We start from the raw sequence: 24,993 nt of genomic DNA on the forward strand, positions 1-24,993 counted from the left end.
GGCATTTCAAAATGGCCGCCTCGCATGCACTTAGAACCTTGCTCCCGTAGCTTCCTCCATGTGCTGTAGTATGTGTGCTTAGGTTAGTGCACCGTCAGTCTTCCTGGTCTTCCCGTTTTTCGCATTTGCTCTATCAGCATGGAAGTGCCAACTGCAAAGACATGCCGAGTTCATCACGATGCAGCAATTAAAAGGAAAGTGATCGCGTGTGTGGAAACTGATGGAAATCGGGCCGCATCACGGGCGTTTGGAGTTGCCGAAGCTTGCGTGCGGGGCTAACACAAACAGGAGAAGCTTTCTACTCTAGTGGCTGCTACGTATGAAGCGACCCCTATCTTGAAAGTGATTTGCCATGGATACAGAGTCTACGCATCTAGGTGCATCACGCTGTGCTCTCATCGCTTTCTGCGCGTTTAAGCGAGAGGCTTCACAAAGGTCAATACGCTCGCTCCTGCTGCCACGCTTCTCCACTCCAGCGTTCTCATAAAGAGTTTCTGCGGTCACTGCGTGAGATGTGTTCATGTTTGCTTGTGTGCACGTGACACCATGCTTGTTAATTTAGTTAGTAAGCGAATGTTTTAAAGTTTATATGGCCAATAAAATTGCTATCCTTACTTTTCGTATAGCTGTCTACTAATTTGCTATCGTAATCAATGCTATGCCTTTCGGGCAAAACTGCAACTTCGTTTATTTATCGCAGCTTTAGTGTATTGGAGAGTAAATCTTTGTTTTTCGAAATGAGTGAAAGTTGTATTCCTGTATGAAAGAATGAGGTGCATGGTACTGTAAGGGACTTTTCTTTCTTTTTTTTTAAAAAGTAGTTTCATTTTAAAAGTAGTAAAATCAAATCCCCGACTCAGCGGCCATTGAACATATTGTATTTTGTATCCTCATAAACCGTACCAGCTTATTGCGTACGTATCGGTTTACACGTAGTGTTTCCACTTTTCATCCCACAAACATGGCGGTGCGTCGTCTCCGTCGGGCGGCCTGGAAGAACAACAAGCCTCGGAGATCAGAACGGCCTCCAAGCTGTGCGTTGTGGGATTCTCACCTGTGCTCTTGGAACAAAGGAATGACAACACATTAGTGCAAACAATCACAAGGGCATTTATTGCACCTTTCATAGATCAATGCCATGCTAGCCGAGTTGCTGTCCCCAAAACATGCCGGAAGTCAGACTCACCGTGACCGGATAGCGAGCGAATATGTTCGCCCCATGCTGGATCCCAATGCCTGGTCGTTCGTGCGTATGGTGACGCGAACGGTGACGCGTTCGAAAGAGCCCTCGCGAGACGGTCTCGCTGAAGCATGGATCGGTACATGCGTGGCACGTCCGCACTGCTTGCTGACCTCGAGCCAAAGAGAAAGTGCCTTCTCCTTATGCGCCCAAGTAGCCCCGCCGTTAGGTGGCGTTAGCACAGCCACACTCGCACCATCTCTCGCAATGCGCTTCAACCACACCGACTGCCGCGGTCATGAGGCCACGCGGCGAAGCCGGATTACAGGAGACGGGAGCTGTGCGGGAAAACAGCATATCACGGGTCGCGTGAGAGTCATGCATCCCCACAGTGTTTTCACGTGAAGCCACATCAACATCATTTTGGCGCCGTGCCAGAGAGCGTTGTGGCCTCGTGCGAACAGACTCTCGTCATGCCGAAGCTCAGAGAAAAAAGACGCCACGTGCTCAGCGCAGTAGAAAAATTAGACATTGTTTGTGCTATCGAATGTGACACGAAGAAGTAGGCGCTGGCACGTGACAGGGATCTACTCTTGGCTGTGGTGTGTGGCATTTGGAAGGCAAAAAAAGTTGCTCAGCAGCATTGCTGCGACCACGAAGAGATGTCGGCTACGAGGTTCGGCTTTTCACCATTGTTGCCTCTATTGCTGCCGAAGTGTCAACTAGCGACAGTGATGAGGACGACATGGAAAGCAACAGCACGGGCGATTCAGGCCTGACAGTGGCACAAGCTGCGTGTTACGTCGGCCTCATTAATGCAATCGTCGCGACGAGAACAGCACTCCAAAATTGAAAAGGCGCCCCGCGACTTCTGCAGCCCTACCGCCCGCGTGGATGGAGAACATGCAATGCCAACAAGGAATCTGCCATGTGAGTGTTTGCCGAGTAGAGGGGGCTGGCTGAAAAGCTGGCTCGCAGCTTCAGTAAGTTTGAGGCTGCTGTCGTCGCTGCTAGGCCACCATGGCATCAAACCAACATAACACTTTTGTCATGCGAAGTGAGTAAATACTGCATATCTTTTTCCCCTTTCATCACACTCTCTCTGAGTTTCGTTTTTGACAGGTAATTGGGTGATATCATGCTATTTCAGTTAAGTGGTACTACCGTTTAGTACGTACTTTTTCCAAGCTTCGGCCAACTAAGGTTTAACGAGGTTTCACTGTACAATCTAGGGTGTTTTTTTTTCCCCACTCTTTTTTTGGTCATGGCAAATGGGTGCACGTTACAATTGAGGGTGTCTTATAATCAAGTAAATACGGTACATTGGAATTGCAAACTCATTTACTTAGGACAAGGGGTATCATACTGGCCGGAGCATGGAGCGCAGTACATAGTTCTCGTAGCACGAGCCACAGGTCAGAAAGCTACATCTTTCTGGCGAACACGCAACGAAGTACACTAGCACACATTTCAGCAGGCCGCTTAAATCCCTTTGGTCCTCCCTAGATCTCTACGAAGGGGATACCTGCGGTCACATCTTCCTACAACCGGAGCGTCCAAAGTTCCCGAAGGCTCCGCCTTGAGACCGAGGGTGCGCGTGAGCATTCCGTCACCTTTGTTGCCTGAACACGAAGAAAGGAGGGGAGCTTCTTAGACAGGGATTGTCATGTTTGACTCAAACTTTTGCGTCATGGTTCCCGGGATGATCCAACAATTAGCTGTAGTGCCTGTCAAATGACCGTCGCGGTTGCTGAAGTCCATGAGGAAACGGCGGGGAGCACCCTTTTCCAAGAGTTTCCTGCTCCCATCGGCAGTGACAGTGACAGTGAACCGTCAATCAACACTCGATTTGCCAAACGTGTCTCGCCTTGTCGCCACAAGTCTGTCCGAGGAGATGCATTGTTAGCCTCACGAAGCGATTCGTCGCAGTGGTGCAGGAGAGGCTAGGTCACTGCCCCCACTAGCCGATCGTAACATGTTCATATTTTTTTGCGTATAACCCTGCCGTCATGTACTATAACCAGCTCCCCCAATTACAACAGCCCGGAAAGGAAGAGCACACACACACACACAAAAAACGAAAAAAAATCTGCATGTATTATTTGCACAAATAACTGCATGCAACAATGCTCACATCTTAGCAATAACAGTTTCCATTCATGGATGCACGACATGCCCATGTCGTATCTTCGGCCAGTAGCTGTGTTCCTCCCTTCTTCAGCTATGCTGATAATATTCTGGTGCACTATAAGGGATGGCTGTTGAGCACAGCTCATAGTGGTCAGAGTTCTAGTTTACCGGTGCTGTGTGCACTATTGCCAACTACCAAAGGGTGGTTTCAGGAGAGATCAAACATGCATGCCCACTTGTTATTCTTGTTTTTGTCAGTTTTTTTTTTTCATGTGTCATGTAGGAATATTCAAACTGCACGGAACCAAAAATTTAATTCCCGAAAAGCATTCCCAGCAAGCCAAAAAGATATCTGAAGGTGGTGGCGCAAGTGACCAACAATTGCTTACCACAATCTTTTCTGATTTCACGGCTGAATTAAGAATGTTGTGTCAAAAAGCGTTTCTTGTCATTTTAATACATTTCACAGTAAATTAGTTCCGTGGGTTTTTTATGCTGTCCACAAATGAAAAACATTTAAAAATTCCGAACATGGCCCAAATCAGAAAAATTTTGTAACTGATGCGTCTTCGTGCATTTTCTATCTCACACAGAAACGAAAAAAGTGTCAAACATAGAACGTTCTGTTTGCAACATTTATGCAAAATATTATCTTCCTACATGAAACACAAGAGAAAAAAAGTGGATAAATGAACAAGTATTTAAAAAAAACTCATTTTCTAAAGGTAATGAAAACTCCTATTCCAATTTTTGAAAAAAATCTTGATGGAAGCCTGCATTTGTAGGGTGAAGCACAATAATGTTTCCTCATTTGCTTTATTCACAAAATATTGTTGCGGGAAGAAAGCAGGCCCACGAGTGTAAAATAACTTATATTTACAAATGATGGATATGGCGTTCAGGCAACCGCCAGACTTCGTCTTTCTCTAGTCCAACTCAACGTCTTCCTTCACTTCACCGTAACATCACCCTCCCGGTGGGGGAGCTCCGTCCCGGTGCAAGTTAAACAGCCTCACTTATTGGGGGGACATAGGGCTTGAGCCTGGTGACGTGAACAACATCACTGGTTAAGTTGGGAGGCACGGAAGGCTGACCGAGTGGGGCGATCTCGTAGGTCACGTCGGACAGTTGGCGTAAGATCTGGTACGGACCAGAAAAACGGGACAGTAATTTTTCCGACAAGCCGACACGACGTGAAGGCGTCCAGAGAAGGACAAGGGAACCAGGTGAAAAATGGTGGTCTCGGTGCCGAAGGTCGTAGCGTCGCTTTTGAGAAGCTTGCGAGACTGTGAGGCGATGACGGGCGACATCTCGGGCCTGGGCGGCTAAGTCAATAGCCTCGCGAGCGTAAGCAGTGCTGGGTGACTGTACTGCGGAAGGTAGCAACGTGTCAAAAGGCAAGGTGGGGTCGCGGCCGTACAAAAGGAAAAATGGTGAAAATCCGGCAGTGTCGTGACGGGACGAGTTGTATGCGAAAGTGACGTATGGTAAAGCGACGTCCCAGTCGCGGTGATCGTTGGAGACGTACATGGCGAGCATTTCAGTGAGTGTGCGGTTGAGTCGCTCGGTGAGGCCGTTCGTTTGAGGGTGGTACGCGGTAGCAATCCGATGTTCTGTAGAACAGGAGCGGAGCAGATCATCAACGACCTTCGATAGAAAGTAGCGGCCGCGATCCGTCAGCAACTGGCGAGGGGCGCCGTGGTGCAGGATGACGTCTTTTAGTAAGAAGTCGGCGACATCTGTAGCGCAGCTGGTTGGCAGGGCTCGTGCGATGGCATATCTAGTGGCATAATCGGTTGCTACAGCAATCCATTTGTTTCCTTTGATGGAAATTGGAAACGGACCAAGGAGGTCGAGGCCCACACGGAAGAAGGGCTCTGTAGGTATATCAATGGGTTGAAGCAAACCAGCGGGAGGCATAGCAGGCGTCTTCCGGCGCTGACACAGGTCGCAAGAAGCGACATAACGGCGCACAGAGCGATAAATGCCAGGCCAGAAGAAGCGGCGCCGCAGGTGGTCGTAAGTACGAGTGACGCCCAGATGTCCAGCAGTAGGAGCGTCATGAAGTTGCTGGAGCACGGTGAGTCGAAGGTGCTTGGGGACGACTAGGAGGAGCTCCGGGCCGTCAGGACGAACGCTACGACGGTATAAAGTTCCATCGCGCAAGGTGAACATCCGAAGGGACGGGTCATTGGGCGAGGAGCTTAGGCGGTCCATAAGTGTTCGAAGAACAGGATCCTTGCGCTGCTCGTCGCCAATGTGGAGGAAGCCGGAGAGAGACAGAATACTGATGTCCGAGTCTGCATCGGTATCGTCCGGTTGATCCACGGGATTGCGGGACAGGCAGTCAGCGTCTTTATGCAGGCGTCCTGACTTATATATAATAGAAAATGTATATTCTTGTAGGCGCAATGCCCAACGTGCAAGTCGTCCAGTTGGGTCCTTCAAAGAGGAGAGCCAGCAGAGGGCGTGATGGTCGGTGACAACGCAGAAGCTCCGACCGAAAAGGTACGGGCGAAATTTCGCGACCGCCCATACGAGCGCGAGACATTCTCTCTCAGTAATGGAGTAATTTCGCTCGGGCGTGGAAAGGCGGCGGCTAGCGTAAGCGATGACACGGTCTTGGCCCTGTTGACGCTGAGCGAGGACAGCGCCGATGCCATGACCACTCGCGTCAGTTCGTACTTCAGTGGGCGCAGAAGGGTCAAAGTGGGAGAGAATCGGGGAAGTGGTAAGCCGCTCAATCAGGGTAGAGAAGGCTTTCTCCTGTAGCGGTCCCCAAGAGAAAGAGGCGTCTTTCTTAAGAAGGTCAGTGAGAGGGTGAGCGATGTCCGCAAAATTTTTCACAAATCGCCGAAAATAAGAGCATAAGCCCAGAAAACTACGGACATCGTTCGTTGAACAAGGTACAGGAAAATTTCGCACGGCGTGAACTTTCTGTGGATCAGGTTAGATTCCGGCGGCGTTGACGAGATGACCAAGCATGTTAATTTCACGGCGACCGAAATGGCACTTGGAGGAGTTTAGCTGAAGGCCAGCCCTGCGAAACACGGAGAGTATGGTTGTGAGGCACCGCAGGTGGCTCTCAAAGTTCGGCGAAAACACAATCACATCGTCGAGGTAACACAGGCATGTAGACCACTTCAAGCCGCGCAAGAGAGAGTCCATCATGCGCTCGAATGTAGCTGGCGCATTGCATAATCCAAAGGGCATGACTTTAAATTGGTACAGACCGTCCGGTGTGACAAAGGCGGTTTTCTCGCGGTCCATCTCATCGACGCTAATCTGCCAATAGCCGGAGCGGAGGTCAATTGATGAAAAGTATTGGGATCCGTGAAGGCAGTCAAGAGCGTCATCAATGCGAGGCAAGGGATAAACATCCTTCTTTGTTATCCGGTTGAGGTGACGGTAGTCAACGCAGAAGCGCCACGAGTTATCTTTTTTCTTTACTAAGACAACCGGTGATGCCCACGGGCTACTGGAGGGTTCAATGATGTCCTTGTCCATCATCCTGTCTACTTCTTTCTGTATGATGGCCCTTTCTGTTGCCGAGACACGATATGGCCGCCTATGAATGGGGCTGGCGTCACCGGTGTTGATGCGATGCGTGACAACAGATGTCTGGCCAAGTGGACGGTCGTCCAAATCAAAGATGTCCCGATAAGATGACAGGAGATGACGAAGAGCTGTTGTTTGCTCGGAAGGAAGGTCGGGGGCGATCATCTTAGAAACATCGTCCGCAGGCGTCGAGTACGAAGGAGTGGATGACAAAGGTCCGTTCGTACTGAGGAAGGATTCAGAGGTCAAAAAAGAAATCTGAAATTCTTCCAAAGGAGTGATATGCGCTATGGCGATACCGTGTGGCAAAACATGTGACGAGAACCCAAAATTGAGGATGGGCACGCGAGCGCAGTTTTCGCGGATCCGAATTAAGGTGCTCGGTAGGGCAATATTACGCGACAAAACCACGTCAGTAAGCGGCGACAGGACGTACTCGCCATCAGGTACGGGAGGACAGGGCGTCAGCAGGACATTTGTAGCAGCCTGTGGAGACAGCCTTGCAAATTCAGCAGCACATAAGCGGTGTGGAGCACAAGTGGTTGCGTCGGCAGGAAGCGGCAGGTCCAACTGTACAACACCTGCGGAGCAGTCAATTTGGGCAGAGTGTTTCGAAAGGAAGTCGAGGCCGAGAATTAGGTCGTGTGGGCAGTGTTCAAGGACGATAAATAGAACAACGGTATAATGGCCCCCAATGGTCACACGTGCTGTGCACATTCCAAGGACAGGTGACGTACTCCCATCGGCGACTCGCACGGTGCACGGTACGGCGGGGGTCAGAACCTTTTTGAGCCGGCGGCGGAGAGCAGCGCTCATAACTGAAAGCTGCGCTCCTGTATCAACGAGAGATCTAACAGGAACGCCATCGACTTCAATGTCCAGCAGGTTTCCACATGTAGGCAGGGTCAATAGAGGATTTGTGGGCCGGGTCGGAGTTGCAGCTTCACCTCCGGGAGCTGCACCGCCTAGTTTCCCGAAGCGAAGCGACCGGTTGCAGAAGGGGACGAAGAGCGGTGAACGAGAGGCGAACGGGACCTACGACCTTGCGGAGACGGGGATCGGCTGGATCTTGGTGGAGCACTGTCGGCGTTGATGTTCCTAGTCGGCGTATAGGGCGAGAAAGTGCGATTGTCGGGTACTTGGCTGTAGTGACTCGGAGACGACCACCGAGGAGGCGACGACCAGTGGTTGCGGCAATGACGGGCGATGTGTCCAATACCGGAACAATTAAAACAGATGGGTTTATCATCCGCTGTGCGCCATTCAGCTGGGTTGCGACGGAGTGGTGGAAAGCTTTGCGTCCGGGAGCGAGCGGTCGGAGAAATTTGGTAGGTGTTGGTATGGCGGACTGAGCAGAGAGATGGAATGCCCAAACTTGCTATTTCCTCCCGAACGACCGCTTGTATAAGGGAGATAGCGGGTACGCTTTCCCGACAGTCTGAACGAACGGGAGCCGGGGCCATGGCCTCAAGCTCACGGCGAACGATGCGCGTTATTTCTTCCGGTCCTGCGGGCTGAACGAACCGCGGCGGGTCTTCGCAAGAAGATGTCGCGGCGGTATTGGGCAACCGGTCGAAAGTTTGAGTGACGCGGCGGCCCTTCGCTTGTTCGAAGCGCCGGCACTCCTTAATAATTGCATCCACAGTGGCACAATCCTTACACATCAAGAGATTGAAGGCATCGTCTGCAATACCTTTCAATATATGGCCAATCTTGTCTGCCTCGGTCATGTTGTCATCAGCCTTGCGACAGAGGGCCAGCACATCCTGTATGTACACGACATAGGATTCTGTGGACGTCTGAGCGCGGCACGCAAGTTCTTTTTTAGCTGCAAGCTGACGACCGACAGGTCTGCCGAACAGGTCTCGCATTTTTTCTTTGCAAACATCCCAGCTCGTTAGGTCAGCTTCATGTGTGTCATACCATTGCTTCGCAGTTCCCTTCAGATAAAATATTACGTTTGCAAGCATCATTGTAGGATCCCACCTGTTGTTGTCGCACACTCGCTCGTACATCGTAAGCCAGTCCTCGACGTCGACGTTGTCCGTGCCACAAAATGTTCCCGGGTCCCGTGGGTGAGTGAGGATGACCGTGGGCACGGGCTGCCGAGGCGTTGTCGCTTGTGTCGGTTGATTTGCCATTGTGGCAGCAGGTAGATGACGTCCGCTGCGAAGTTCCGTGGTGGTACCCCGCACCTTCCACCAAAATGTTGCGGGAAGAAAGCAGGCCCACGAGTGTAAAATAACTTATATTTACAAATGATGGATATGGCGTTCAGGCAACCGCCAGACTTCGTCTTTCTCTAGTCCAACTCAACGTCTTCCTTCACTTCACCGTAACAATATATTGGACCAAAGTGGCCGAGTTTGAGCGTGCTGGCTTCACTGCCGCGATGACTCATTCTGGTTTGTTAACATATTTGTTAACGTATTTACTCCACAATGATCACACTTTTTTGTAAAAGAAATTGACGCAAATTCAGGGGTGCGGTCAGTATGCGGGTTAAATTTCCCGCGAAAAGAAAACATTTTGTTTCATCCCGCATTTGCTGCGGGATGACAACGGATCAACAAATAGCTGGCTGCCGCTGTAACAGTGCGGAACACCAAAACGAAAATGGCGACCGGCAGAGCAAGCTGAACGCGCCGAACGCAATTTTTTTTCTTCTCGTGAGTACATTACGTGCATTGAAACAGTTTCTTCCGTATCAGTAATGAATAGTATTGTTACTATCGGCAAGTTTGTGGCAATAACATAGCCATGACCACTTTTAGAGGACAGAAACAGATAGGCGCGCTTAGCTGCCAGTGACAGAAACCAATGGCGGACACACTGCGGAAACTGCGGCATTTGTCTTCACTACTATCTTAATAAGGCACCCTTCTGCTATGGGTGGGCAAATATCTTAGCTCTGTTACAAGCGTCGTCATATGAATCAGGCACACTTCCAACATATCAGTGTAAATGTGACTACTACCGTTGCCGCTCGCTATTTGCTGCGTGCCCACGAGTGCAGAAGAGAAGAATCAAAAAGTGCCTTTGTTGTTGTTGTTGTTGACCACAACTATTATAAAGCCTACAAATAATAAAACCAAGGCAAGTTTGGGTGTAGCTCTTCTTTCATGGAAGTCCGGAAAGTGATGAAAGGAATGAAATGGGGCATCTGCTGAATGTTCGGTGCGTGCAGACCGCTTGATATGGTCCTGGAAGAGTCATTTTCATAGCACTCAATAGCATTCGACTGATCGTAAGCGCGATCATCATTAGCTAGGCTTGGCACATGACATATTGCTGTGGCAAGTTCGGGGTGCAATCATTACACGGTAAAGGAAAAAATCGAATTTTGATGACAAAATTCAGCGGTGCGATCATTACGCGAGTGCGATCATTATGCGAGTTAATATGGTACTCTCTTTTAAAAAAAGAAAAGGCAGTGGCTGCTACAAATGAAGAAAGGTTTACCTCGTTTTTTTTATTGTAGCAGGAATAGGGAACGTGTATTCTGCTTTGTTTTCTTGGATGTAATAGAGAACAAACTCGATGCTATTTGTGGTGCTCGAACAAATATATTGCATGTCACTTTGCAGGTAGTATTTAAAAGGGCTTAATCACTGTCAGCTAGCTAGCAGCATTTTTCACAACGCACAGCGCATGTCCGCTTGACTGATCGCGGACACACATCCACACATGCCATGACTGAATTCCCAGCGAACGCGGCACTGATTTTTACTCCACTGACTTCTGCTAACGCTGCTCTTCGATGGCTGCAGCAGTCACATGAAGCAGGGCCACATGTTTTAGGTTTCCACTAAGTTGGGAGACCATCTCATGTGCCGACTGAATGGAGGCGGTGCTTCCAGACCTCAGGTTGTGCATGGGAGGAAGCTTAGTGCTTAAGAAGTCCACCCACACCGTCACAGGTATTCTTCCCATGCCCGGTAGTGGAAAATATCCACCTCGCGGGTGTATACTTGAAGTGGCACAACTCATACAGTTGGTACCTATCTTTAAGATGGCTCGCTGCACCATCGCTGACATATGTTATGTGAAAGTAGATGGGTGCTTCTTCATCTATCGTGCACTCTACCTAGGGCGTAGGAGGCATGCGCTGCGTCATGATGAATGTCGTATGTTGCTGTGTGTTGCTTTTCTTGTCATGGCGACACAAGTGAAAATGGAGATCTGTTTCTTGTGCCAATGGTACGATTGTATTTCATTTGAAAGAAGGACAGTCCAGTTTTTTACAAAATCAAAAATGCAGAACAATGCTTCCATGCTGCTGGTACTTCTTTGCCTCATGAATAGCCACGGCTTTAGTGCGACATATGTATTCGTGAGTAATCTATTTGGTCACCCATTTGCCGAGATCTTTCACAAAAAGGGTTGGAGACGACATCTTGGATCAAGTCACCACTTTCCCTCACAGCAAATGTGACCTTGTCCTCATCGACCATTGCCAAACTGGCCGAAGTGAGGCTTTCAGTCCATGGGCAGCGCTCACATTCACCTAGCATACAATCTGTAGTTTGGGAACCGCAAAGGCACAATGCTTTCATGCCTTCTAATGAGATTTCCATGCCGGTTGCGTTTTCAAGTGCGGAGACACAAAGGTTGACATTAGTGCAGTAAATGCAAATGCAAACCTCTTGTTGTGGCGCGAGCAGCACCTATTTTGGGCGCAGGCTATAAAAATTTGACAAGGTGATGGCACTTTTGGGGTAAGCTACTTTGAACATCTAGAATGTCTCGTGGATAGAATGTATCATAAACTGCTTTGAGACATTCTCTCTCTGGCTGTTCATGATGACTGACACAACCTCCTTTTTGTTCGGGCTCCGTCGAGAGCACCCAAGTTCGTCCTTGGTGAAGTAGCTAAGCGCAGTTTGTTAATTCAATGGGCTTAACCTTGACCTCGTGTATGAATAAAAATCTGACCACACTCCATGCTTCTTGCGCCAACTTAGAGCCTTTCTGAGCATGTATGTTGTGACAGCTGGGATTGCCTCTCGAGCATGTTTGTTTTCAACTTCTGGTGGCACGATGGCTAAGAAACGGAGGTGCTCTCGATAGAACCTCAAAGCCTCGTATGTTTGCTTCAAGCTATTTAACCAGCCAGCTCATGCACGACATTCTGTCGTAGATGGTTCAGGTGTGCAGGTGTACTTCCGTATGCAGCGCTTAAAGTTGAGCGCATCTTCCTCAACACAATGCTTTCAATCTCTGCCTGTTTTCTCTTTCCGTAAGATCGTCTGCTGCATTTGTGAATAGAAGATGGTGGCTTCAGTGGTGAAACATCAAAAGAAAGGTAGGTATACCTGTTCAAGTCACCAATCGGTTCCTCTTCCTGAAGGAATACCTCGTCTGCTTCATCGCAGGCGTCACTAGATGAAGACAGGATTTCATTGAGGTGCATGAAGCAGTGCTGGCAGACCTCATCGGTACTGCAAATATCCTCAGCCTCTGGCAGTAGGTTCCACAGGGAGGCAACATCCAAAATGTTTGTGCAAAGCAAATTTTTTTTTCTTAGCAATCTTCCTGTCAACACGTAAATAATGGGCACCGAATACTCGAACCGAGCTATGAGCTGCAAGCATTGCATGTAGTGAACTGAGTCATAGACTGAGTCGAAACATTTATTCTTAACAGCACCGCACTCTTTCTGTCGCTTTTTCTCCACTGCCATTGTGACTGAGCCTCCAGAGTGTCTGACGGTTTCATGTTTTACGAATAAGGCCGTCCAAAGCTTTTCACTGTAAAAATGGGCGGGCCACACTTGTTATCGAAGGACAATGTCCGTCTGGCGCCACCAGTGACCTCCGCTGTTCTTAGCGTGAGAAAGCACATCAGCAAGGTGCTGACAAAACAAAAACATCATAAATTAGGCAACTTTGGTTCAATCATGCCGCACTGCACAGTCAAGTACATTCTTTATTTCGGGAAATCTTCGGCACATGCACACACACGCAGTCTGCGTTCCGTCCCGCCGCACAGCACACGGCTTACTCCTCTGATTACTTCACTCAGTTTGTTGCGCGCTCCCTGCATGCCGACCGTGCACACACCCCTTCCATGTTCTCCCTTACCGCCACACACCCTTGCCTACCGTCCCATGCCTGCTACTCTACACAGTTGCCTACTGTCTCGTGCCTGCTAGTAGGTACAGCGGGGTGTGGCACTTGCGGAAACGACGGACGTTTGCGCGCATGCACGAGTAAGAGCGGGTGTGAGAGAGGAAATGTGGGGATTTTTGCTCCTTGAATGTACAACTCTGCCTAGGCACTACGGAGGAGTTTCTTAGCGCGTGTTGTGTGCGCTTGTCCCTAGGCGCGCCAGCAGAAGTCGCGGGGCGCGGTAGTGCTGAACCTAGCATCGCAAGTTGGCAGCTCGACACAGTTATGTTTATTCAATCGTGTTCTTTGCTAATTAAAAGAATGTGTCACTATTTAGCATTATGCGACGCCTACAGTATACCATAGCGGCAACGGGGACATCAAAGCTAGAAGCCGGACTGGTCCATGGGTTAGTGCTCGCAAAGGCCTTCGCGTGCCAAGGGGTGTTCACATAAAAAATTGGCTGTCCGTGACCGCGGACAGCCAATCCTATACTCCCCTGGCACACGCAGCCCTGCTTCCAGCTTTGATCCCCCTGCTACCGCTTGGGTGCCCCAGAGATCCTGCGCCGCCTGCTTTAATATTGGCCTCGAGCTCCACCACTGGAAAAGCTGGCGCCACCGTCGGCGTGACGTGCTAGGAGGGATCACGTGGGCATAGCGGCCGCGTCGGCTGCTTCGGGCGCGCCGAAGCGAGCTGAAAACGAGTTTAAATTCCCTCGTACGCTGCGGTCCTCATTTAGTGGCGAAATTTTCCCGCTTCTAGTGTCTCCTTCACGACGCTTCAAAGCACTACAATAGGTAGTGGCTGCCTTTGAAGGCGCGCAACATGGTAGGCTACTGCTCGGTGCCGCAGGGCCGGACGCACGTAACGGAGGCCGGCGTCAGCCTTATTCACACGTAGCCGCAGGACAAGAAGCTGCGTGAAGCTTAACTCGCGAAACATAAAATCGGCAAACAGTCGTCGGCTACAACTCGGGTATGCAGCAAGCACAGACGCGAGGAAGATTTCTGCTACGGCGCCCGGTCTGCGATGTTCTGAAAACGCGCACTGAGACGCTCGCCCCGAGTCCGCTGCCCGACTAATGTCATGACGGTTTGGTCTATAAACTTGTCGATGCTATAGATACTGGCAAGTTCAGTGGAGTGGAAAGGCAGCGGTTAGAAGTACATTTAAAAAAAGCATGGCATATGGTCATGTTTGTGTTATGAATTAATGCACTGGATTACAAAAAAGGAGCAGCGGGAAATTGCACGCTGAGAACACCGATAAACATACAGTGCTACGCAACTCGAGGAATAATATTGAAAGGTCAAAGAATTTAGAATAAAGAAAGATTGAATCGTCGCGACGGCACATTACAGTCCCCGCAGGCGTCGAAGTCTCTACAATGAAATTATTTTTTGAACAGCTCTGATAGTGCCCACGCCACAATGGTTGCTTGTATACTGTCAACTGCTCATATTCTACGGCCTGAAGCTCATGGCACGGTGCGGAAACGCGCGCGCGGAGAAAGCGAAACAGTGCGCGGACAAGCATGCAGACGCGCAGTCGGTCGCTGCGAATCTGCGCGATCGCTGCATTGAGGCTTCGTTCTATTACGCTCCATTTAGTTATACAAACACTATGAGAACGTATTTCACATAGTTTGCTCTCGGCGTTTACCTACCTTTTACGCAAGAAGCCGGTTCGGGAGACTCCATCGCGGCAACCGCGCGCAGTGGCGTTCACTGTACGTATTCGGTAAAGAGATAGCGTCTGTAAACGATTGTGTGCTTTCACTTTGCCCAAGATTATTATTTAGACACTAAGAAACTTCTCTCGTTTCGAAAGTACTTACAAAAATGTCCGGGAGAGCTCGCGCGTGGTGTTTTCAGTGACCGCTGACAGCAAAACCTATGAGGAACGTGTCACGTGATCCCTCATACTACGCCAGCGAGGCGCTTCCGATAGATGGCGACTCCGTAACTCCTCGCCGCCAATAACCTTAGGTGCTCTCCTGAGGCCTCCGTTTGCCGGTTACATGTGCTCTCCACGAGCAGTGTTGTAAAAAGTGCAATCTATCGTCGGACTAACAAAGTGACCCGCAAATTGTACAAGACTATTCAGAACCTTGCCCCTTCAGAGACAGTGATCACCAAATGGAGTGTCCATGCCCACTGCCTCACCGCATGAGCAGTCAGTGGCGGAGCGTAAACAAACTCGACCTCCCTCTGCCACGCCAGCATGCCTAGGGACAAATGCACGCTACATGTGCAAAGAAACTTCTCCACCGTAGTGCCTAGGCAGAGTCACTTATTCAAGAAGCAAAGGCCCCCATATTTTCTCTCACACCCGCTCTTACTCGCGCCTGCGCGGAAACGTCGAGTGGAGTCAAAAGTGCCACGCCCCGCTGTACCTACTAGCAATTGTAAAAAGGCAGCCTTGTACCCTCACAGGTCTGCCCTTCCCACTTTTATCCTGTGAAGAAGGCTTACAAGGCACATGATAAGGGCTCAGCTAATCTGCATTAGCGAGGCCTTTCTGTTTCCCTATAGCTAGGTCTCTGAGTCTGTGGGTATTGCGTCCAATGTGTGCAGTCACTCTGAATGGCCCTGTGCGTCGAGGGGCAAACTTGTCTTTGAATCCAATGGCTGCCTTACTTAGCGGGTGCGTGTCCTGGAGAACCAAGTCTCTAACCTGGAAGGTAGCTGGAGTGCACTTTTTGTTGTAATACTTTGCCTGGCTGGCTTTTGCCAAAGTTTGGTAGTCCTGTGCAAAGGCCCAGTCATCTCAAAGGTACACATCCAATTCAGCAGCTAAGGCACGCGGCGCAGAAGGGGGCACCTCGTTGCCAGCTGCCTGATTGTGATGGCTCCACGGGTTCTGTAGTTCCCATCCAATGCACAAGAAGGCAGGCGTAAAGCCAGTAACTACACTTTCAGGCGTGTGCATTGCAAACGCCACTTCGGGCAGCCTTTTGTCCCAGTCCCTGTGGGAAGTGCGGTAGCCCACATGGCATTGTTACCGTTGTTTTATGGCGTTCCACAGTCTGTCCTGCTGGTCTGTATGGGACTGTGTGGCTCTCCCTGATTCCCCAGTGCTGGAGAATGCCTTTCCACAGTTGCCTTTCCACAGTTTGCTTATGAATGATTTGCCATTACCGCTAGAGATGGAGCTAGGCACACCATGCTGGCAAGAAACATAGATTATTTTATTGATGATCAATTAAGAGGTAGGCGCACATAATTGGAAAAGTTCCACAAACTTCGTGAACTTGTCCAGCACCACCAGGATATACTTGTGGCACCAACGAGGTGTGGGAAATGACCCAATAAGGTCCACACTTAGCTGCTGCATTTGGTGGGTGGCCCATGAACTATCCATCAGTCCTTTTGGTTTTGCCGGTGAGGTTTGAAAGCCTGACACTCCTGGCAGCTGTGGATGTAACGGGAGATATCGGAGCGGAGAAAGGGCCATGTTAACCGGCTCTTCACACGTTTCTAAGCTTTAAAAAAGCTTAAATGCCCACTTAGGGGGTGGTCATGCTCCATTTTCAGTGCCATGTTTCAGTGCCAAGGTGACCTTAAGTTCACCGACCGTGTACACAAGGATACCATTGTTCGAGATTTCGCTGTCATCAGGTAGGTCCTATACCCTCTTGGACTCTTTAGCGTCACCAGGTAGCAGGCCAGAATTTAAGTATTGCAGCAGCTGCAGCAGCAGTGGATCCTTGCGTTGTTCCAACTGAAACATTGCAATGTCGATGAGTGGGGACACATCAGTTGCGTTAACAGGAGCTGCTAATTCAAAATGAATGGTTTGTTGTTGCTCCTGCACTTCGATTGGAAATCCGTCCTGCACCAAACAAGACTGATCAGATTCGGCAGCAGTGATGGGGCATCTGTTTAGTGTATCCGCTGGGAGGTTGGCCCGTTTTTTATGATGTGTTATGGTACACTTGAACCCTTGTAATCTCAACACCCAACGTCGCACTCTGCACGATGCCTGTTCACTTGTAAACATCCAAGCCAATGATGTATGGTCACAGTGCACCTCAAATCATGTGAATTCTACAAACAGTCGGAATCTATCGACAGCCCGAACCACAGCAAGGCATTCCCATTCTTGGGCAGTATAATTCTTTTCAGCAGCTCTGAGGGTCCTGCTTATAAATGACACAGGCCCGAGTTCACCTTTGACTTCCTGCAACAACACTGCCAATATGCCAGTGCCACTGGCATCGGTTTCAATCACAAAGGCCTTGTTCAGGTCAGGCAATACCACAGCCACCTCTCCTACCAGCGTTAGCCTCACAGTCTCGAATGCTGTCTGTTGCTTGGCACCCCGAACCCAACGGGCTCCTTTCTTAAGGGGAGCTGTCAGGGGTCTTGCTTTCTGAGAAAACCAGGGGATAAAATTTCTGTATTATCCCACAAAGCCCAAAAACATTTGGAGCTCCTTGACTGTTTTAACGCATGGGAACTATGCAGCCGCTCACACCTTGTCCTGGTCAGGTTCACATTTGCCTGGAGAGATTACATGTCCAAAGAACTTGAATGCCTGTTCATAGCATGCAACTTTGCTGGGATTGATTGTCAGACCTGCAGAGCCAATTCCTCGCAGTACCTCATCGATATGCTGTAGGTGGTCCTCAAAAGTTACTGAATAAATGAGCACGTCGTCAACAGATGCCATGCAGTAGTTGTGTTTTATGCCTTCTAACACTTTGTCCATGAGAGACTGAAAAGTTGCCGACTCACATGCTACCCTATATGGCACTCACTTAAATTAAAACACTCCTCTCTGGCACAGGAATGCCGTCTTCGCTACATCTTCGGGAGCAATCGAAGCTTCTACGCTCGTCCATTTCCCAAGCAATCTGCTTGTAGGTGTCCTGGGGAATTGCAGTGAAAACAGCAGAGTTGGCTGCGTGGTCTAGCAGTAGCACATAGACGTGCAATGTGGCCAAAACCGCCACACCGCCGACACGTGATACTGCGGTTTGGCAGCTCGAATCGCAGGGTACCTTGCGTCACTTGGAACCCGAAGTTCTGAGGCACTCTCCCAAGTTGTTGCAGTGCCGAGGTGTAGTTGCCCCATGTGTTCGGCATTCAGGCGAATGGCACAGGTGAGGGGCTCCATTCCAGAAATCCAGCGTGAAGCGTCGTTGACCGCGGACAATCAGAAGCCGAAACTGCTGCAGGCTGCAGCTGCCACTCTCGTTGCTTGGCCGGGAAGGTTCGATTGGGCTTGCAGTGGTGTGCGAAGATGAATAACAAAGGCCAAATCAGCTGCTGCTTGTGCAATACACGGTGGTGGCAGTGGCTTGTAGCACAGGCAGTGCCAAGCGTGTTCCATGATAGGGCCGGCCTCCTTCACCATTTCTTGCAAGTTTGCGAAGCTCATGCTGGCTGTTAGGTCTTGGAATGTCGGAAGCATTTGTCTCCGCATGCATTCCACCTTTTCAGCATCTGAAACAGGCTCCGCTATACGTGAATGAACTGCTTGAAGTGTTCTGCCAGATGCTGAGTGTGCTGATCTAGCTCTGCTTTTAGTTTAAACTTGTAGTCAACAATGATAAACTTTGCCGTAAATTCGAATGCGAAGGACTGCCAGTCGGGGTGTGCACCGGAGAAGCGCCACCATTGTTTGGCTGACCGCTCCAACGCTGCTGTAAGCAACTGCGAATGGCGGTCAGGGAGGATCCTCGCAATATCACAGTACTCTGAGTACTTCTGCAAAAAGTCTTGCGGCTAGTGTCGGTCCTGGTAGTCACTGAATTTCCGCAGTGGGAAGAGCACACCTTTGATGTTGAGCGCTGGCCCCGTGCCAGTTGTCTTGTCGGGCCTAGCTATGCTGGTTGTCTCATCAAGCCTAACCATGTTGTTGAGCAGCGTGGTGTGCAGAATTTGAGCTATATCAACCGCCAGTCTCCCCCTTTCCATTGTGGTCCCGGGAGTCTAAGCCAACAGTCCTTGACCGATCGAAGAATGCAGGAGAGGCTGTGCAACTGGCTGGGTGGCACTAGATAATTCTTGGCCCTCCATGTTAGGTCCGGTCGGACGAGCCTCCACTTGTCAAGTACATTCTTTATTTCAGAAAATTCTCGGCGCATGCACACACACGCAGTCTGCGTTCCGTCTTGCTGCACCGCACACAGACACCTTTCGTGCCTGCTACTCTACACAGCTGCTTACCGTCTCGTGCCTGCGACTTTATGCCACCTGGAGTGAGCCTGGTACCCTCACATACCTTCCCCTCTGAAATACAGAAGGGGAGGTCTGGGTTAGACATGAAGACATTATCTGTGAGCAGCACGGAAAGCATGTGAGAATGGGAAACTAAATAAATGGCTTGGCAAATTATTTGGATAAGTTTTTAGAAAGGCACAGTGTGAGTCACACGAGGGGGTGCCGAAGAAGGTTCCAGTATCCATTGCACGGGGGGAACAGAGAGCAGGCCGTGAGGTAGCACCTTCACAATGGTGCACCTGCTCATTACAGAAGCACTCTCTCGCTTACAGATTAGCCTGCCTTGGCATTGCTTACACGTTTTACTGTGTGGACCAGGCAGGTTTTGGCAAAGTCAGCCACAACATGCACTCAGTGGGTCTCACATGCTGTTGACAAGCAAATAAAGGAGGCTTAAGTGCGATGCCTACAGAAGTTGTAGGCTGCAAACTCCATACACATTAGTGCTTTAGTAGGTGACAGCTCCCCACCCCGCACATGCTAGACACAAATAAAATCGAACAATACATTTTTGTGTAAAACAATCTGCCAGAGCAAAGTTCTGAAGCAGCGAAGAAATTAGAACTAGATTTGCCTACAGTGCATACTGATACACAACCAGCAAAGGTGCTGAAGCCATCATGCTCAACATGGGCCACATTGGCCCATTATATTTTGTGAATAAAGCAAATGGGTGTAGCAAGCATATGACGCCCCCCAGGCATAATGTTCATTTGCGCCAGGCTTGGTGGCCTGCTAAAGCTCGGCAGGCAACATTGGTCACCGTACCGTAATAAACACCGACGAGCATGGCTGCTCGCCGGTCAGTCATCGTTCAGCACCACCGCGCTGCGGAGCATCCGTCTAACGGAGGGTGCCTCGAGCCCTCCCTTGTTCACGAACCCGGGTGGATAGTGACAATGGGGAAATATATTATCGCACCCACGTTTTGCCCGAGATAAGTAGGTTTCCATCCAGAATATTCCTTTTCTTTTCCAAAATTGCAACCGGAGTCTTCTTACTTTATTTTTTCAAAATGAATTTTTTTTTTACTTGTTTATTGTACTATTTTTTCTTCTCTTCCATTTTATGTAGGAAGATAATATGTTGCATAAATGTTGCAAAGAAAACGTTCTATGTTTGACACTTTTTTCAAGTTTATGTACAAAATAGAAAATGTGCCAAGACGCATCAAAGTTACACAATTTTTCTGATTTAGGCAATGTTTCGATTTTTTTTTACATTTTTAACAGTGGAGCTGTCCTAAGTCAAGCCTTCGACGTCCGTTGTCCGGTGTCACGCAGGAGGGCATAGGGCAGAGCGCGTGCCAGGGGAGAGGGAGGAGAGGAGTATAGGAGCAGGTGTTTCGCCACTGTGCACCCTTTCGTCCCATGGATTCTGCTGGGCATGAGCTGCAGTGGGAGCTTGCATGAGAGCGGCAGCACCAACTTCATGCAAATCCTGAGCTTCGAGACCGAGGAGCACAAGGAAAGTGCCAGCGGAGGGAAGCCGCTACTGCCGAGGATTGAGAATGGGAAGCACAATTTAAGTGCTGGTGGAGGGAAGCCAGTCCCCACTTTCCAAGAGAAGGCAACCCAAGCCAAGCACCAGCAGAAGCAAGCTAACCCCCAACTTCAAGAGTAGGAGGCTGAGTAGAGACATCGACACAGGGAGATTTCTCCTATGGAGAGTGCCGATAGACAGTTTAAGAGAGAATTCCTTGACCGTAAGTGCAGCCACAGCTGCAAGGTGTGGTAGACTGTGGCTTGAACCCAACCTCATGCAACTGAAGAGTGTGCGCAGTTCAGAAGCGAAGCTCGAATCTAGCAAAACGACAACGAGACAAAAGACTTTCATGAAAATCGTGCTAAAGACGAGTTCAGACTTGAGAAAACGACCACCAGCTTCGCTGTTTTGACAGCTTTCACTATGTGGAACTGGCTTTACTATTTAGTTTGGGGACAGTATAAAAAGAAACGTATGGAACTTATTTACTGTGAAGCATATTAAAATGAGCAGAAAAGGTATTCGACACAACGTTTTTAGTTTGCATTTAATTCGGCCGTGAAATTGGAAAATATTGTGGTAAGCAATACAAGGATGCTCGTGCTGCCACTTTCAAATATTTTTTGCTTGCTGGGAATGCTTTTCAGGAGTAAAATTTTCAGTTCCATGCAGTTTGAATATTCCTACATGACATAAAAAGAACAGACAAAACAAAAAATATCAAGCGGACATGCATGTTTGATCTTTCCAAGGTTGAAGACTGGGCGTGTTGGTATAGCATATTAGAGGCTAGATTGCGCAATGTTTGGTCTACACACAGAAGAGAAACGCGCACCACAGAGTGCTACTTGCAACTATCGTTTTATTCCCTTGTCAATGGAATAAATACTGGAAGATACTCGGGGGGGGGGGGGGGGGGGGGGGCAATGACAAAAACAAGAATATTTTTACAAACATGGCCATCCACCAAGCCAGCTTTGTCATGTGATCATTTTTGACATCGCAGAAAAGGAACCACGATACAAACTTCCCGATTAGCACGTGAGGAAATCTATTTCCTTTGCACTAAGGGAGGCTGATGGCATGCTCACACACATACTTCCCAAACGTGCAATCTCAGCAGCTTCGATTATTTCTCGTGTCATTTGGCTGCCATCTTTGCTCACAGTATTGCATTTCTTAAACAATGGCCGACATCCGCAATATCTACAATGTATGCCAAGGTGTCCGGCAACTGCTTTTGAAACGTTATAGTCAGGCTCCTTTAATCTTTCATTCAAACATTGTCTAGTCTGACCGATGTAGTTTCTGCCGCACTGAAGTGGAATGGAATATACCACTCCCTTAGTGCAGTTGACGAACTTTTTTGTGTGCTGTGTTTCACAGCCTCGTTTCTGTGTGGCACCTGGGTTAGCCTTTGTACACGTGCTCAGCAATTTTTCCAGTGCGGAAAACACCACATTTACATCACATCTTTCACCAATTTTCTTAACTCGGTGCGCGATCGAATGGATGTACGGCATCACCACTATTTTTTCTTGTGTGCTTTGACCGCAAAGCTCTTTCCCAGGTAATGGTGCCCTGGTTCCAATTTTCTTGAACAAACATTGAGCCACAGATACTTGTACATGGAGCGGATAACCTGCCCCCGTGAGCCTGCGCGTTTGCTCCCGAAAGCTGTCAGCAATGCTGTGATGGCACGATTTTTGCAACGCATTTCTGTAACATGACTTAACCATGGCTCATTTTACAACTTTTGAATGCCTGAGCCTTCCTTAGTGCAAAGGAAATAGATTTCCTCATGTGCTAATCTGTAATTTTGTGTCATGGTTCCTTTTTTTGCGGTGTCAAAAATGATCACATGACAAAGCTGGCTTGGCATTGGTGGATGGCCATGTTTGTAAAAATCTTTTTGTTTCTGTCGTTACCCTCCTTCCCCCCCCCCCCCCCCCCCATGAGTATCTTCCAGTATTTACTCAATTGACAAGGGAATAAAACGATAGTTGCAAGCAGCGTTCTGTGGTGTGCGTTTCTCTTCTATGTGTGTCGTCCAAATGTTGTGCAATCGAGCCTCTAATATGTTTGATTTCTTGTGGAATCACCCTATACTCAAGATGGTGCCCCGCAAAGAAGAGGAGAATGGCTGACCATGAAGGAGGGGAAAAGGGAGCTTCAGCATCTAGGGATCGGGAGAGGGCAGGATTCCCAAGGAGATAATGAAATTTTGAATGGCAGAGATCCTTGCCTTGAAATGTGGCTTCACAGCAGTGTGTTGCTTGCTGCCGTGAAGCCACACCCTAAGGCGAAATTTGTATACAATCCGCACCTCGACATTACTGTTAAATTTTAGAAATTTTTAGTGCGCAAAAATGCGGCATATGTTTCACAGCACATGTGGCATAGTGCTGTTGGTAACGTACTGCATGCTTTTAATGGGCGATAACCCAAATCTGCTGCTGTTCTCTGCGGCAGGGGGTGCGAAACGAGCGTCACATTTCACTCTGGCAGCATCATATTTTGGGATCACACACCAGCTTGATTTTGTTTCAGTTTTTCATCACCATCTTAAAACACTAAGCACTAGGAAGAAAACAAAGTGCAGTTGATGGGCAGGTGTGGACCTAGTATGGGGCTTCGTGTGCCGAGGCATAGTGCCATTGGCATCCCCCCTTATCCCGACATTTAGCGCCCAACGTGGGACAAGCTCTTGGAAAATGGAACGACAATCGGTTCGGTGTGAGGAAGGCTTAGTTCAGACTAGTGTTAGGCCTCACCCAAGCTAGGTTGGGCATATGCTTTCTTGGCTGCAAGTTAATTCTGAACCAGTGTCACCGAACTTGTGTAGACACTGAGATTTACAGTGAGTTTTCTCTGAAGAAACCTATGACATGTGGGCCATGCAGGGTGCACAACGAAGGTCGCACCGGAATAGAGATAGAGCAGCCGACGTAGTGGCCGAATTTTGCTGTACATATGTAAATATTCTCCTTTCCGTTTCTTTGGCTCTGAGAGTCGGGCACCGGAAATGCTGGCTGGGAAATTAGCGAGGTGCAGTCCCAGGAGTCTGCTCGGAATGCTGCATGTTGAGGAGGGGGCAGGAACCACTTAGCTAGTCCTGTATCCCCTTGCAGTGGCTCAATGGTATCCGTCATGGATGCGATTAGACCTAAGGCCCTTTGGAGCTGCCGGTTGCATGTTCGAAGATGACCATGCCGTGGCATATCGCGTGTGCAAACAGTTTCACTAGTTTTACTATACTTGCCCGAGCAGAAAACTCATTCGAATCAGAAAGCTTATTTTTTAAATGGACTCAATATATTGCAGGCGGAATAACGGAAAACCCGAGGGACCATGAAGCAATTTGTTCAGACGAGCAACGCCCACTTTCATGCTGTAATCAAAGCAGGAAAATTCAGTCAAAGTGAATAACTTCATTCAAACGGACTTAGTTTTTCATTACCAGATAAAACTATGTGGTAGACGTGCAGTTCGGCATCGCATCAGATGGCTGATGCTGCGGCGGTCTCACTGCCTTAATTGTTTGTGGAGTGCATCTCAGCAACGTTGCAGAATGAGTGAAGCCACCTGGACCTAATTGTTGCTGCCATTGTCCACATCCCTGCCTGATGTCTCGGCCTCAGATTGCAGCGGAGGCCCCTCCCTGTTCCCAGTCTGATGCAGCAGCACATGGCAGCCACAACAAGGAAGAGCCACCGTCATATACTCATATGATGATGCGTCTGTGCAACATTGCTTGTGCTGGTGCATGGGCTGCTTCCTCACCTGTTTCCCTGGTGGACGTGGCGGCGCAGCCCTTGAGGCCAAGCCGCCTTTAGTCCACATCATCATCAACCACTGCAATAGCTGCCATATCTGAACCACCGCCACACACGACTGTGCTACCTATCAATGTGGATTCCACCATTTCCTGCCAGGGTTTACCATCGCATCTGCTTCTCTGCCATAGGAGGGAGGGATGTGGGAATCCTCAGGTCCAATGACTGTTGTACGCACAGCAAACGTCGCATTGGACACTTGCATGCAAAGAAAGTTGGGAAGAGGGGGAAACCTTCCTTTTGCGGGCAGGACATGTGAATTGCAAGCGCCATCGGCACCACTGGGTGTGTCACGTGAGATTCCTCTAATATAGCCAGGGTAGGGTCTCTTTGGTCACCTGCAAGAGGTGAGTGTGGAAGTCTCTGCCACCGCTCCCGTTTTCCCACACGTGGTTAGTCAACCGCATTTTTGCCGTGGCGATCACCGTGGCCGCCCATATCCCAAGCTGGTAATTCAAAAG

The 24,993-nt window shown here is 49.2% G+C and overlaps 1 protein-coding gene across 3 annotated transcripts in view; it reads left to right on the forward strand.

Moving 5' to 3' along the window:
- Positions 1–24,993, forward strand: part of mTor (serine/threonine-protein kinase Tor) — a 504,957-nt gene that overhangs the window by 205,330 nt on the left and 274,634 nt on the right. The window lies entirely within an intron of this gene.

This window comes from Dermacentor albipictus, chromosome 2 (assembly GCF_038994185.2).
Source record: "Dermacentor albipictus isolate Rhodes 1998 colony chromosome 2, USDA_Dalb.pri_finalv2, whole genome shotgun sequence".
NCBI classification, from domain to species: Eukaryota; Metazoa; Arthropoda; class Arachnida; order Ixodida; family Ixodidae; genus Dermacentor; species Dermacentor albipictus.